This window comes from Phocoena phocoena, chromosome 3 (genome assembly GCF_963924675.1).
Source record: "Phocoena phocoena chromosome 3, mPhoPho1.1, whole genome shotgun sequence".
Taxonomy (NCBI): Eukaryota; Metazoa; Chordata; class Mammalia; order Artiodactyla; family Phocoenidae; genus Phocoena; species Phocoena phocoena.
In genome coordinates, this window is record NC_089221.1 from 35,933,911 (window position 1) to 35,949,159 (window position 15,249).

At 47.2% G+C, this 15,249-nt stretch overlaps 1 pseudogene; it reads left to right on the top strand.

The window, feature by feature from the left end:
- Nucleotides 1-13,405: 13,405 nt before the first annotated feature.
- On the top strand, nucleotides 13,406-14,358 carry LOC136120148 (alpha/beta hydrolase domain-containing protein 17C-like; annotated as a pseudogene).
- Nucleotides 14,359-15,249: the final 891 nt, after the last annotated feature.

Sequence of the window (15,249 nt, forward strand, 5' to 3'; positions counted from 1 at the left end):
CTAGAAAAGCGAGGTGAGACGATTATAGGGGATAGTTCCCAGGGAAGATAGTACAAATTTTCAGACACCGCCGAGTTCAATCCTCTTGAACTTTGCTGCCCCTAAGAAATCGCAGTAGGAGAACGATTATAAGCAGAACTGTAGTTAACCTTAACCGAGCGTTTATACGGTGCTGGACATGGTTCTAACTCAGTGCTGTGGCGAGACACATTGTCCCAGAACTTATAGTTTAGATTGTAATGCCTGGAATCAATGGTGGAATGCTTTGGTTTGAAACTGTTTGTACTGCAACTGCTTTTATTGCTAACCACGTGACTTAGCCTCTGGGAAAACTGAGCTTTGCTTGCCAAGCATATTGTGAACAGGAAAGTTCGAGTTCCAGGTGGCCGACCCGAGATGTTAAGATCAGCACGAACATCCTGTTTACCCTGGGGTATAAAACAGCACCTGTGTGAAGGCTCGGGGTCTCACCCTTCTTTTGGGAGAGGCCCCGATCGATCGGTTTGTGTTTCTGAGCTTAATAAACGCCTATTACTAATATACTTTTGATCTACACTGGCTCTTGGTGTTCTTCCTTGGTGCTGGTTCCTCTCCGGGGGAGTTCGCAGGTGTATGCGTGACCGCAACATTTGGGAGCTCGTCCGGGATCGGACAGTGGAGGTTAAAGATCTGAAACAGGGTCCCTCCCTTCGACGACCACGCCTGCGTCTCCAACGGGTGAGTTATCAGACTTGGGTTGCCGGCAACATTTCTAAGACTCATTGGGACTTGCCGGACGCGGCTATAAGTCCGGAGTCAGGGGAGATCACGGGACGCCGTGATCCCCCGCTGGGGTTTCAACGTCAGGTTCGTTATTCTAACTTCCCGACCTCGAACTGGGACCTTCTTTTGTCAGGTCACTGGTCTTTCTATTTGCTTTCCGCTACTACTGTGTTCGCTTTTATCTTTGTTTGGATTTTGTGGTTCTCTGTTCTAACTTTTCATCCAACAGTAAGCACGGGTCAAGGTAAGTGTAAGACCCCAACACCCTTGGGACTCGTCCTGAGTCACTTCGGAGACTCTCGGCAGGTCGCCAAGGGCTATGGAAGTCAAGTAAGTCCGGGAAAATTACGTACTTTCTGTGAACTCGAATGGCCTACATTTGGTGTTGGATGGCCATCCGAAGGTACGTTTTCCCTTCCTCCTGTTGTAGCCACTGAGGCAATTGTGTTTAAGGTTCATGATGATCAGATTCCATATATCGAAAGTTGGCGAGTTTTGGTGGAGGAGCCACCAACATGGCTAAAACCCTGGCTCCCCCCGCCAAAACTGCACCAAAAACAAAAATAAGATTTGTTCTGCAAAACTTACTAGAGATAAAAAGGGCGATTCAAACGATCCAAAAGGACTTTCAGCCCCACTCATGGAGGCCGAAGAAGAGGAAACCTTTCCTCCTGAAGTTTCCGCACCTCCCCCTCCTCATGTTTCCCCAAATGTAGATTCTAGTTCCGCGGAGTCCACTCCGCGGAACCAAAGAGACATCATACTCGCTCTCGGAGACAAATCAAGGAATCAGCCCAAACCATCCTCCCCTTGCGTCAGCAGCCTCCCCGACCGGGGGAAGCTCGACCCTTTCTTACATACACGCCATTTTCTACTACTGATCTTTATAATTGGAAATTGCAAAATCCTCCCTTTTCAGAGAAACCACAGGCCTTGATTTCTCTTCTGGAGACAGTTTTTGTTACAACCCACTTGGGATGATTGTCAACAGCTGTTACAGGTTTTAGTTACTACCGAGGAGAGGGAAAAGATTCGGAGGGAAGCCCGAAAACAGGTTTTGGGACCAGACGGGCGACCAACTGAGAATCTAAACCTCATTGAGACTGTCCTCCCGACAGCCAGGCCAGACTGGCACCCCAATACAGAGCGGGGGCGGGGGGGGGACAGGCCCTTGCCCGTTTTCGCCAGGCTCTGTTGACAGGACTTCGGGTGGCAGCACGGAGGCCAACTAACATGTCTAAGGTCACTGAAGTTACTCAGGGACAAATGGAGTCCCCATCAGCCTTTTTGGAAACCTACCGATTATGGACTCCTATCGATCCGGAGGTCCCTGAGAATAGACGGGCTGTTAACTTGGCCTTCGTGGCCCAATCCGCCCAGATATTAGGAAGAAATTACAAAAACTAGATGGATTTGAAGGGAAAAATTTGTCAGAATTGGTGGAAATAGCCTTAACAATTTATAACAATCGAGATAACACCAAAATAAGACAATTGAGGCAGGTATCTAAGGTAATGGCAGCAGTCCTAAATTATAGACCTAACGAAAGGAAATGGTCAGGCTTCCAACCCAAAAGAGAGAAAAGGACCTCCGGCCCTCATGTACCTTTAAAGAAAGATCAATGTGCTCATTGCAAGGAAGAAGGCCACTGGAAAAATAAATGCGCAGACTTGGTGACCAAGAAAGAACAGTCACCAGCTGCCCCTAAGATTTTGGAAATAGATTCAGACTGAAGGGGTCAGGGCTCTAACCCCACCCCCACCCCGAGCCCTTGATAAACCTTAAAGTGGGGGGAAAATCCAAGACCTTCCTCATAGACACAGGAGCCACCTTTTCGGTTTTACAAACTGACTCTGGACCAAAATTGCCCGGTACCACCCTTGTACAGGGGGCTACTGGAACCCAGCAACGCTCCTGGACTGCTAACCGCAAGGTGGACTTAGGCAGACAAATAGTCACCCACTCCTTCCTGGTCATGCCTGACTGCCCATATGAAGGCCTCTTGGGACGAGACTTATTGCAGCTGTTAAAAGCCAGTATCAAGTTTGACAAAGGCGGCTTCAAATTTGCTTTCGGACCAGACAGGATACCCACAATTTTAATTACGGTCCCTTTGCAAGAGGAAGGACTGCTTTTGGGGCCGGACTGCCCTGAAACTGACCCCCTTATTGCTGAATTAAAACAGGAATTCCCCACAGTATGGGCTGAAAACCATCCCTTTGGGGGAACGGCACATAGAGTGCCTGTGGTCATCGAACTGAAGGCGGGAGCCTGCCCCATTCAGTTACGGCAGTATCCTATGAATGACCGAGCCAGGAGGGGAATTACCCCTCACATCGAACGGCTCTTGAAGGAAGGAATCCTAGACCCCTGCCATTCCCCATGGAATACCCCCCTTCTCCCTGTGAAGAAACCTAATAGTAATGACTATAGACCTGTTCAAGATTTGCGGGCAGTAAATGACAGGGTGGCTGACATACACCCTACGGTTCCAAATCCATATACGCTTTTAAGCCTACTTCTTCCACAACGCAAAGTGTACTCTGTGCTTGATTTGAAAGATGCCTTCTTTTCCATTCCTTTGGCACCTGTAAGCCAACCGCTATTTGCATTTGAATGGACAAATGAAAAGGGACAACCAACCCAATTGACTTGGACTCGACTACCCCAAGGATTTAAAAACTCCCCTACCCTTTTTAGTACGGCTTTACGATGTGATTTACAGCCTTTCCACAACCAATTCCCTGAGGTGACTCTTTTGCAATACGTGGATGATTTACTTATAGCAGGGGAGACATTTAAGAAATGTTTAAAGGGGACAAAAGGACTAGTAAAATTGCTACAGGAACTTGGTTATAAAATCTCTACGAGAAAAGCTCAGATTTGCCGAAATCAGGTGACTTATTTGGGGTATATTTTGAAGGACGGACAGAGATGGCTGGGGAAATCACGAACACAGGCCATATTGGCGCTCCCTGAGCCTAAGACCAGGAGAGAACTCAGGGAATTCCTGGGCACAGCCGGATACTGCCATCTATGGATACCACGCTTTGCCGAATTGGCCAAGCCCTTATATGAAGCATTAAAAGGAACCACTATAGAGATTGGACAGAAAAGCGGGCCGCTGCCTTTAGGAACATCAAGGAGGCTTTGACCTCACCCCCAGCCCTAGCACTCCTAAATCCAAATAAACCATTTGAACTTTTCATCGACGAGCGGTCGGGAGTAGCTAGAGGGGTGCTAACCCAAAGACTAGGTCCCTGGCGCAGACCCATAGCATATCTCTCTAAACAGCTGGATCCTGTGGCCTCTGGCTGGCCACCCTGTGTAAGGCAGATAGCCGCCACTGCCTTGCTGGTAGGAGATACTAATAAACTGACTATGGGACAGAACTTAAATGTCTTTACTCCTCATGCAGTTGAAACTTTGCTGCATATCCCACCTGAGCGCTGGCTCTCTAATACTCGAATAGTACAATATCAGGCATTACTCCTGGACCAACACAGGATAACTCTGGAAATTACATCAACATTGAATCCAGCAACTCTCTTGCCGACCACGGTTCAATCATCAGAAGAAAAAGATTTCCAGCCCCACAAATGCTTATCAGCCCTCCAGACCTACACTACCCTGCGATCTGATTTGACTGACATTCCACTCCAAAATCCTCAATTGACTCTTCACTGACGGTAGCAGCTTAATAGATGCAGGGACGCGCAAAGCTGGAGCAGCTGTCACTACAATTTCAGAAATTCTTTGGCAACAGTCCCTTCCCGTCGGAACTTCGGCCCAACGGGCGGAACTGATTGCACTTACAAAAGCCTTACAACTGGCAAAAGACAAAACCGCTAACATATACACAGACAGCCGATATGCTTTTGCCACACAGCCCATGTACATGGACAGATATACCAGGAGAGGGGCCTCCTGACTGCAGAAGGTAAGACCATTAAAAATAAACAAGAAATATTGAATCTTTTGCCAGCAGTATGGGAACCAAAAAGACTTGCTATAATACATTGTCCCGGACATCAAAGAGATGAAACCCCAATAGCCAAAGGAAATAGACTCGCTGACTAGGCAGCCTGACAGGCAGCCATGGGAACTCCTACTAAGGTCTTAACTCAAAAGCCCAAGCTTACCAATTTACTTCCAGATCCATCGCTGCCTCGGTTTCCTAAATATTCCCCCAAAGATTTGGACTGGATTACAAAAAAAAGGGGGGGTGAATAACGGAGGCAGAAGGGAAGAATTGGATCCAAGATGAATACCAGCGAGTATTCATACCGGAAACTTTGGGAAAAACATTGATTCATCGTCTACATGAAGGGACCCACCTGGGTTCCACCAAATTATATGAATTAATAAAACAACATTTTCGAATAGCAGGACTAAAGGAGAAGATACAACAGATTACAAGAAGATGCGTGACTTGTGCTCAAGTGAACCAAGGAGCCAACATCTCACACCAAGATTTGAAGACGTAACGGGGAAATGAGGTTGCCCGATTTTGGGAGATGGACTTTACAGAAATTAAACCGGGAAAATATGGATATAAATATTTACTTTACTGCCATAGACACTTTTTCTGGATGGGTGGAAGCCTGGCCGGTAAAACAAGAGACAGCCTCAATAGTAGTAAGGAAATTGTTGCAGGAAATTTTACCAAGGTTTGGACTGCTGCTTCAGGTAGGGACAGATAATGGACCAGTGTTTACAGCACAGGTCACACAGGGAGTTAGTAAGGCCCTGGGGATAAGATGGAAATTACACTGCGCTTATAGGCCCCAGAGCTCAGGACAGATAGCAAGAATGAATAGGACTTTGAAGGAGACATTGACAAAATTAATTACAGAGACTGGCCAAAATTGGGTAGATGTCCTCCCCCTGGCCCTCTTGAGGGTCCGATGCACCCCTTATATGAAGGGATTCTCCCCTTTTGAAATTATGTTTGTTGTTCCTCCTCCTCTTCTGCCTAGGATTAGGGAAGAGCCTCATCTGCTGGCAGAGAGGGAAAATTTAATCACTTCTCTTCTAGCTTTGCAACGGTTTCAAGACTTTATTAAACCTTTGTTAAAAGATGCTTTTACATAACCCCCTGCTGTACCCCATGCCTTACAGCCTGGAGACTTGGTCTGGGTGAAAAAAACATAACCCCCAGACGCTGGAGACCAAGTGGACAGGACCTCACCTCATTGTGCTGACCACCCCGACCGCAGTCAAGGTTGACGGCGTGCGGACTTGGATCCATTACAGCAGGATAAAGAAGGACCACACAGCGGGAGAGCCAGAAGGAGAACCTCCAACATGGAAAGCCCAGGCTCATCCGCAGGATCCACTGAAGCTGCGCATTATTCGCAAGTCTTGTTAATATGGGGACTATTGAAAATTTGCGGGGGGAGGACCAAATGGAGGAGGAATCATATTGTTAGCAGAAGGGTACCCTTATGTCTGGGAATTGAGAGATGGAATTGCGGGCCTCACTATAACTAAAAATGAAACCTCTTCAACTCGGCCCTGTTTGAGGTTCGATCTTTGTGATACTGTCGGGAACAGTCTTAGAGGTTATGGACACAAAGGCTACGGAAGATTTGGAAGTCAACCCCATGGCTGTGACAGTGCTGAGGTAACCAAAGCCCTTAGAAATACCCAATGGTACGCTTGCCCCAGGGAGGGAAGCCCAGAATGTGCCCTGGAGGAAGAATACTATTGTGGAGCATGGGGCTGTGAAACTTTGGCCCCCTGGGTAACTAATAAGGACCCGTTGATCACCTTATGGCGGGTTCAAAGTACCACCTGCAAAAACCCAAGGGAATGTAACCCTTTGGAGTTGTGTGTTAAGGAAGCAAGCTCTGAGGTATGGACAACGGGGCAAACTTGGGGAATAAGATTATATATATATGGTCCAGACCCTGGGGCTTTATTCACACTCCAACGAGTACAAAAGCCCCGAACACTAAATCCCATAGGACCAAACAGAAATCAATACCGACCTCAGGCACCCGTTTTCAATCCGGTCACAGCCCTGAGTTCCCCCAACGAGGAGGCTAAACTGCCTCCTCCTACCCAAAGTACCCTTCTGCAGGAATCACCTCAGGACACCCTCCTTAAACAAGTAGAAGAAGTACATGCCCTCATAAACAAAACTGATCCTTCACTGGCTGAGGACTGCTGGCTTTGTTACAAACCACAGCCTCCCTATTATGTGGGGCTAGCAATTCGGGCTTCAATAGGACAAAATGAAACTCGCATCCGCAACACAACGGATGCAAGAGGGTGCTCTTGGGAAGACCCCCATGTAACTTTGGGAGATGTAAAGGGAAATGGAACATGTGTAATTCGTGAAGGGTTTAACGTGACCCTACCGTGATATTTGTAATCATACTATAAGCATTCCCAGTGCGCCGGGTTTTGAATATATATTGCGCTCCCCCCGGGGAACTTGGTTTGCTTGTATGAAAGACATCACCCCTTGTGTAAGCTCTACTAAATTTAGTAGCATCCGTATTTTAGTTCATATTTTACCCCAGATTTATCTATTCCAAGGGACTGAAGGAAGAGCCCACCTGCTAGGGACCCGAAGATCTCATCGTGCGGTACCTATTCTGATTCCCCTGTTGGCAGGACTAGGTTTTGCCGGATCCACGGCTATAGGAACCGCGGGACTCATCACTAGCCACCAAACTTTGAGGAATTTAGAGGTTTTGATAGATGCTGACTTACGACATCTTACTGCATCTATTACAACCCTACAGGATCAGGTGGACTCCTTAGCCGAGATGGTATTACAAAATAGAAGGGGACTAGATTTACTGTTTTTAAAAGAGCGTGGGTTATGTGCAGCTGCTCTAGGAGAAACATGCTGCTTCTATGCTAATAAGTCGGGAGTAGTGCGAGACTCCCTTGCTCTTGTGAGGAAGAATATCGAAGAAAGAGAAAAGAATCGACAGGCCTCTGAACCTTGGTACCAAAGAATGTATACCTGGTCTCCCTGGATGACTACTCTTCTCTCAGCTTTAGCAGGACCAGTAATCCTTTTACTCCTGGGACTTTTAGTTGGGCCCTGTATACTTAATGCTTTAGTTAAGTTTGTTAAGCAAAAAATTAGTGAAATAAAAATCTTAGCTTTAAGAAGGACATATGCTCATTTAGATACCGATGAAACAGAATCCAGGATTTGATTGATTTACAAGAAAAGGGGGGAATGTGGCGAGACACATTGTCCCAGAACTTATAGTTTAGATTTAATGCCTGGAATCAATGGTGGAATGCTTTGGTTTGAAACTGTTTGTACTAAAACTGCTTTTATTGCTAACCGCGTGACTTAGCCTCTGGGAAAACTGAGCTTTGCTTGCCAAGCATATTGTGAACAGGAAAGTTCTGAGTTCCAGGTGGCCGACCCGAGATGTTAAGATCAGCACGAACATCCTGTTTACCCTGGGGTATAAAACAGCACCTGTGTGAAGGCTCGGGGTCTCACCCTTCTTTTGGGAGAGGCCCCGATCGATCGGTTTGTGTTTCTGTGCTTAATAAACGCCTATTACTAATATACTTTTGGGGAGACGCAAGAGGGAAGACATATGGGAACATATGTATATGTATAACTGATTCACTTTGTTATAAAGCAGAAACTAACACACCATTGTAAAGCAATTATACCCCAATAAAGATGTTAAAAATAATAATAAATTTTTTTTAAAAAGATTGTACTAATATACTTTTGATCTACACTGGCTCTTGGTGTTCTTCCTTGGTGCTGGTTCCTCTCCGGGGGAGTTCGCAGGTGTGTGCGGAACCGCAACAGTGCCTCATGTCAGCCCCGCACGCGCCGTATACTCTAGTTGAATTCCCCTTTTCTTCAGCGAGGTAAGGCGCCTGGCGCCTTGGAAAGTCCCCAAGAAACTCTGAGAAACTAGCGGTCAGCGGCCGAGAAACTTCGGGGTTGGAGGAAGGAACGGTGCTGCAGCCTACTGGACACCCACTGGGTGCAAATTCGCGTTGTCAGGAAAACGGCGGCCGGTTTCGCTCCTAGCGAAAACGCCAACGGAGCGCCAGACGGGCGCGAATCACGGTGCCGCGACGCTGAACCGGTTGGCCACGAACGGAGCGGTGCTAGGACCGAGAAGGCGACGGCACATAGGACCCAGGCCCACGCGAGGGAGAAGAGTTCCCTTTGGCGCCTTGAGGGTGGCGGCCAAAGTGAAAGCGCCCGCTCGACGCTGCTGGCGAAAGTGCGGCTGAGAAAACGCGGACTGGGCAGCAGGAGCCGGGCCCCGCGCAGCAGCCGCGGCGCGCGGAACGGGGCGCTAGCGCGGCCGAGACCCAGCGGCGCTCCTCCGCTCCCGGGCGCAGGCGGCCCAGGGAGCTGCCGCTGAGCGCAGACACACTCAGGAACTCGGTAGAAAACTACATGTAAATTAAAATACTACAAATGCATAAGAAATCCTAAAATGAAGATACATGTGAAAACAAAACAACAGAGCAAAACACCGAAAAAGAATTTTTACAAGCCAACCGTTCAGAGAAACTAGCCCTGCGAGAAACAAACAGCAAAACACCATTGAAAGGGGCAGTCCTAGGATTAGATGATCGCTGTCACTCTCGCTAAATCGGTGTTTGCCACGCTCCAAAGCGCATTCCCGGGCACACTCCGACTAGCATGAGTGAAATGTGCATTATAGCTAATGCGGAACTCAATATTTGAAAATGGCTCAAAGCAATTGCGTTGCTGCCAGCCACCCGCTGCGAGGGATGGGGAAGGCCGCGGGGCTGCGACCCTGAGAAAGCTCCGGCTGCACTCTAGTGGAAACTACTTCTGAGAAAACGCCGGCCTAGTGCACTTGCCGGGACCGCGACCGACCAAACACTGACACAGAGCGCCCAAGGGTGCCGGGACACAGCAAGGGAGGCACAGCGCAGATAGCGGCGTTGTGGCCAAAGTCAAATGTGCGTTTTGGCGCTTTCGAGGGTGCTGCCACCTAGAAACTGCGGACACTGAGAACTGAGCCGTGCTCACACCGAGAAAGATGGGAGTTGCAGGTGATAAGATGAGGTGAATGAAGTGGGGTGAAATGAAATAAAATAGAAACCAGGTTTGAACCCCCCCCCCCAGCAAACAAAACCGAATAAGCCACGTAAACAAAACTAAATCGAGTTTATTTCAAAACATAAGGGTAATTTAACTCAAGCTATTTCTTGTAAATACCTTTGAAAATCATTTAAAAACAAAAACAAAAAACCCTTGTCTTCCTGTAACGGAAAAAGATAATCACTTTAACCAATCCCCTGCCCTCTGGAAACCTCCATTGTATTTAATAGCCAATCATTGTAAAGGTCAAACAACTTCCTCTTGTTTATTTTATAAGCTTCCCGGAGATGTCAAGCCTTTGAGCTTCATACGAGTTTTCAGTTTGAAATCTTCATTTTTGCGAAGTTTGTTTCTTCCTCAATATCCAGTAAAACTCTGAGTTTTCTTTTAACAATTATTGTCGTTAAAAGTAGGATGGAAAGACGACCCATTAAGAATCTAAAGGCTGGTGAGTAACTGATGCTGGAACCCATTGCGCTCACTGATTTGTGACTGATCTGGGAACCCAGCTCTACTCCCTTTGTGTTGTGCCCTCCAATTCTGTTGAGGGACCTTTGTGGAAGCTTCTTGGTAAGTCACCCTGCTCTGTTCAAAAGAGGGAAAACTCAGTGATTCCATGTTTTTTGAACCGCTGTTGAAAAACGGGCAAAGTTGCCTTAGGGAATCTAGAGGCAAAGATGGGTTCTACTTGGTCCAAAACGGGAAATACAATCTTGAGCCTTTTGGGAAAATGGGTGAACTATCGGATGATTAAATTTAAACATAAAACTCTCTCTCTCTCTCTCTCCCTTCCTGCACCCCTTTCGGCCTCCTTCTTCCCTCCCTAATGTGCATCTGTATCACACATCAACCAGACCTCCTCAAAGACAGTAATGCCTGCTCCACAGCAAAGTTTTTTTTTCTTTTCCTGACGCTAGCAATGCAACTTCTTAAAGATTATCATTCTTTCACAACTCTATAGGGGGTCATAGTGACATACTGCTTGCTTTGTATGTGTTTACCTGGACAATGTATTTTTGGTGAACTTTATGTGAAATGTCAGCATGTCATTTGGTTGTGGGATCCTTTGTCTCAAAAATGTATATGACTGTGCCTTCTACTAACAGGAGGAACAGTTCTCAGAGCTTCTCAGCTTCTGTCTCCTGCGTTATAATCCCCAGTTTGACTTGAATTAAAATTCTCTTTTGTTTCTTATCTTCATTGTTAATTGAATTTCTGTAAACATTTGCTTGGCATAGTTGGCAGGATATCAGAGACACCCACCAGTGGAAACCTGGAGCCTACCCCGAACCGGTGCTTGGTACCAGCCCCGGCCCTTTGAGCCCCACAGGCTTCTAAGTATTCCTCAGGTGCTTTGGTGAGTTCTCCTGATGTCCGGACGTCACTGCTTTAAATGACATCCTAAATTTTACTCAAGCTATTTTTCTTGGGACTTGGAGTCCCAGGGATGTACTGACATTTCCTAGGCAAGGACCTAGGGGGAATTTTAGAGTGAACGGGCTTGGCTGGCTTTTTAAGTTTTGGGCTTAAGTTGGAAATATTGTGTATATGTGGTGTATATGTATATATGGTGTATATGTTGTATATATGTTTGCTAGTGAAATGAGAGACTTAGCCTGCAGCTCAAAAGAAAAGGGACCCTTGCTCCTGCAGCCACAAGGCATTCTCAGGCAACTGGGAACCCAGCAGAAGTGTCTGAGGGTCAATCCTCATGACTAGCAGTGGTCCCACAGGGGATCCCACTACAACCATTAAGTAAATTCTGCTCATGGGGATGCACAATAATTATGGCTGATCACCCAGTGCTCCAAGCACTCACAGCAGTTTTAGACTGTCAGAGGGAGAAACCGAGACACACAGAAGAGTGGAACCGACTCCAGGGTAACTCCTTGGGGAGCTAGGTTCAGAAGCAGCACACATGGCATTCATCACACTGCCCTGAGAAATTTGTTCAGATCATATCTAAATTAGACTACCAAATTAGTAATGGGAAAACATGCTTCAAAGGCTCTACAGCTCCCTGATGGACAGCCAGGCACTGGAACTCCAGCTGGCTTCATGTACAATTGGAACAAAGCCAACACTTGTAAGCATTATCTTAACTCTTAAATGGCCAGGATAGAGCTCTTCTGACATTCCAAAACTGTTTTTTTCATAAGCAGAGAAAGCCAGCTTGATAAAACATGTTTCCAAAATTCTGACTCAGAGAATAAAAGTATTTCTAGGGGAAAGCTTGGATTTATAATACTTACCATGCCCTTGAAATATAAACACAGCGCTCATCACCTGAGACTACAGCTCTGGCTAAATTAGAACTTAAAACTGAGAGAATAAAAGGGAAAAGAAACCTTTTTAAACTCAAGCAGGAAAACTATGAGATCTCTGTGTCTTTCTGGATATTCATATGTCTCTGTGTATGTTATATATATAATATGTGTCTACCTTCGGATGGTGTTATCGAAATTAATTTGTTAAAGAGTTGACTTAAAAATAAGCACTTACAAATCAAATACTTCTAAATATAACATAAACTAGCCCAAAAATTTTAAAGAATCACATGATCTAGGATTTTTAATGAATAAAAATAAGATTAAGTTGATGGTTTAATTGATATAGACATGTACTTAGAGTCATCAACAGTAAGTATAGTACTTTTAATGTACTATACAATATACTATACTAAACCTAGGTTTACTGAAAATCAGTAAGCTCGTGTTATCTCTGTTATAAAATTGGTCAACAATAAAATTAACTTGGTATGATATTTTCATAAGTAATGAAATAGAGATAAATAAGATAAAAGTTTTTGGGTGAGCTCTTTAGAAATAATTATGTTTTATATCTGCCTAAAAACAGTTTCTCCAGGTATTTGGTAACTTGAAGCTTTAGAGTTCTGCTAAATTAAGTTAAAAGATGGAAATTCATTGAATGTCTAGATCTTTTTTTTTTTGGCCTCGCTTCCCTGTTTGTGGGATCATGGTTTCCCCACCAGGGATCCAGCCTGGGTCCATGGCAGTGAAAGCCGGAGTCTTAACCACTGGACCGCCAGGGAATTCCCTTTAGATCATTTTTTAATAAGATAAAATACTGAACATTAATTGCTAAAGGAATTTGTTTACCAACTTTTGACCTCTTATTACCGAGACACAGAATATGTTCCAGACTATTAATAAATATCTTTTCTGCTTTATTGTAAGATTGTGTTATGAAGTGGTGCGTTTGTAGAAATTAATTTAAATCTAAAAACAGGAACCCTGGATAACCCGAAAGTGGAGACGGCGGGCGTGGGGGGGGGGTTGGGGACGGCGCGCTGGAGCCGGCGTGTCAGCAGCAGCCGTGGCCCGCGGCTTTCTGTGCTGCGCGCGGGCCCCGGCCGCCTGCGCCTCGTCCGGCCACCCGGGACGCAGCTGACCCGCCGCGGCTCGAAGCGCCACGCCGGCCAGGCCAGCCCCGCCTCGCCCTTCCTGCGCCTCTCCTTCCGCTCCTCCTCCTCCTCCTCCTGCCGCAGGGCCGACGGACTGCAGCCGCCTTGCTTGGCCGCTCGAGGCCGCCCCGATGCCCGAACCAGGCGTCAGGATGAACGGCTTCTCGCCGGGAGAGCTGTGCTGGCTCTTCTGCTGCCCGCCCTGCCCGAGCCGCATCGCCGCCAAGCTGGCCTTCCTGCGGCCCGAGCCCACCTACACGGTGCTGGCGCCCGAGCAGCGCGGCCCCAGCCGGCGCAGCAGCCTAGCCCGCGCAGCAGCGGCCCGAGGAGGGCACGGGGCCCGGCGCTTGCAGCCTGCACCTGAGCTAGCGCGCCGACTGTCAGTACTCACGGCGCAAGCTGGACGCCGTCGAGGTCTTCTCACGCACGGCCCGGGACAACCGGCTCGGCTGCATGTTCATGCGCTGCGCGCCCTCCAGCGGCTACACGCAGCTCTTCTCCCACGGCAGTGCCGTGGACCTGGGCCAGACGTGTAGCTCCATGTGATACATCGGCCTCCGCTCGCGCATCAACTGCAACATCTTCTCCTACGACTACTCCAGCTACGGCGCGTCAGCTTGGGCAAGCCCTCTGAAAAGAACCTCTACGCTGATATCGACGCCACGTGGCAGGCGCTGCGCACCTGGTATGGCGTAAGTGCTGAGAACATCATCCTGTATGGTCAGAGCATTGGGACCGTCCCCACTGTACACCTGGCCTCCGGGTATGAGTGTGCAGCCGTAATTCTCCGTTCGCCTCTGATGCCTGGATTGCGTGTGGCTTTTCCCAATACCAGGAAAACATAGTGCTTTGATGCTTTCCCCAGCATTGACAAGATATCTAAAGTCACCTCTCCCGTGTTGGTCATTCACGGTACAAAGGACGAGGTCATCGATTTCTCCCATGGCCTGGCCATGTATGAACGCTGTTCCCGGGCCGTGGAGCCCCTCTGGGTCAAAGACGTAATGACATAGAGCTTTATGCACAATACCTAGAAAGACTAAAACAGTTCATATCTCACGAACTTCCTAATTCCTCAAGATGACTTGATTTTATCTTATCTACAAGAGTCCTCTGTTTTGCACATCCTTTAACTGGATAGCTGTCATGGCGTGGTAATCACGAGGAAGTGCCCAGCTTTTCTGGCGTCCTAATCAGTCAAAGACCTGAGGACATCTTGGTCTTTTGTATCTAGAGGTTCTACCAACTCACACACGTTAAACTGAACAGTTGTGATTTCCAGCTTCATTGCTTTGCAGAATGGGAATGAGAGCTGAGTGGGGGGACCGTTTTCTCATGCTGTAAAAAGGATGCTCACATCCCTTTCTCTACCTAACCCATCACAGTAGGATTCACTTATGCAGGACTCAACCTCTCTCCATCCTCATTCTCAGTATTTGACCTGCAGCTCTCTTTCAGCCACTGGATGAGGGGCCCAATCCACTTGTGAAACTGTGATAGTGTAACTGGAAACCATTGTGATGAAAATTCCGTCGTTAATTTTTGTTAACATGCCGATCTTTCCCCCAAACAAATCAATTAAAGGGTAATTTACTGGAACTGTTGTGAACAGCTTCATCAACTGGAACCATATAAACATAATATTTATAATTATTATAAATTATATTCTTAAGAATATTCTGGAATATTCTTAAACAAAAGGAAACTGGTTGGTTTTTTTTAAATATATTTATTTATTCTTGGCTGCGTTGGGTCTTTGTTGCTGCACGCAGGCTTTCTCTAGTTGTGGCGAGCGGGGGTAGTCTTTTCTGGACGCCCAGGCTCAGAGGCCATGGCTCACGGGCCCAGCCGCTCCACGGCACGTGGGATCCTCCCAGACCAGGGCACGAAGCTGTGTCCCCTGCATCGGCAGGCGGACTCCCAACCACTGCGCCACCAGGGAAGCCCCTCGGGGGTGCTCTTTGTTGCGGTGCAT